The 1,069-nt window shown below is 50.5% G+C and overlaps 1 non-coding gene across 1 annotated transcript; it reads right to left on the reverse strand.

The window, feature by feature from the left end:
* Nucleotides 1-277: 277 nt before the first annotated feature.
* TRNAA-UGC lies at nucleotides 278-349 on the reverse strand. The gene has a single exon. It is a non-coding gene; the product is annotated as a tRNA-Ala (tRNA).
* Between the last annotated feature and the right edge of the window lie 720 nt (nucleotides 350-1,069).

A 1,069-nucleotide genomic window follows, 5' to 3' on the forward strand; every position in this document is an offset into this window, starting at 1 on the left:
GCTGAGAGGCCTAATGGCCAGAGTCAATAGGATAGAGCCAATAGAAAATCCCTTTCAGTCAGGGCTGTGTGGCCTAGCAGTCGGAGCCCATAGACTATCAGGGTTAGAAGGGACCTCAGGAGGTCATCTAGTCCAACCCCATGCTCAAAGCAGGGTCAATCCCCAATTTTTGCCCCAGATCCCTAAGTGGCCCCCTCAAGGATTGAACTCACAACCCTGGGTTTAGCAGGCCAATGCTCAAACCACTGAGCTATCCCTCCCCCCCCAAAAGAAAAGTTAGAGATGCTAGGGATTGAACCCAGGGCCTCATACATGCAAAGCATGTGCTCTACCACTGAGCTACATCCCCAGATAGAGCTGCACTTTTGGTCAGGGCTGTGTGGCCTAGTGGCCAGAATCAATAGAGTTGTTGAGCTGGGCCACCCCCACAGGGGGAAACAGCCAGGGAAGGGGAACCTGGGCCCTCCCCCTCCACCAGGATCTTGCTGAAACACGCCAAGCTGGTCTCCAGTTCTACAACTGACTCCCCACAAAGTTTTCCTGGCTCACTTCCTGTCCATTTCTCTGTGGTTTGCCATCTTGGGGTCCCCACAGTCTCTCCTCCCTCTGTGGCATCCCAAGCCGGGGTGTCATGGGTCATCACCAACTGGCTGGCCTCCATGTCCTGGAGTGCAGGCATTTCTTCCACAGGAGCCTGCAGCTCTCCAGCAGTCAGCTGTTTCCTTTTATAGCCTTGTTCCAGCTGCAGCATGCCCAGCAGAGCTGAGGGAGTGTGGCCTCCTTGACCCAAAGAGAAGGATTAACCCTTGAAGACCCAATGTGGGGCGAGTACACCCCATCACAGAGGTGGAGAAGAATAATTAAATTTCGTTTTCTGCATGAATTTTATGTGTTACTGGAATGTAGATTAACTCCTCTACTATCTGAGCACAGGGTTACACGCCATAAACTTTAAAATTGTTTTGTCAAGTGTGAAGAAATTTTCCACACAGAAGCTATTTTGTACTTTAGAATTATCATAGAATCATAGAATATCAGGGTTGGAAGGGACCTCAGGAGGTCATCTAGT

Source organism: Chelonia mydas, chromosome 4, assembly GCF_015237465.2.
Source record: "Chelonia mydas isolate rCheMyd1 chromosome 4, rCheMyd1.pri.v2, whole genome shotgun sequence".
Lineage (NCBI taxonomy): Eukaryota > Metazoa > Chordata > Testudines > Cheloniidae > Chelonia > Chelonia mydas.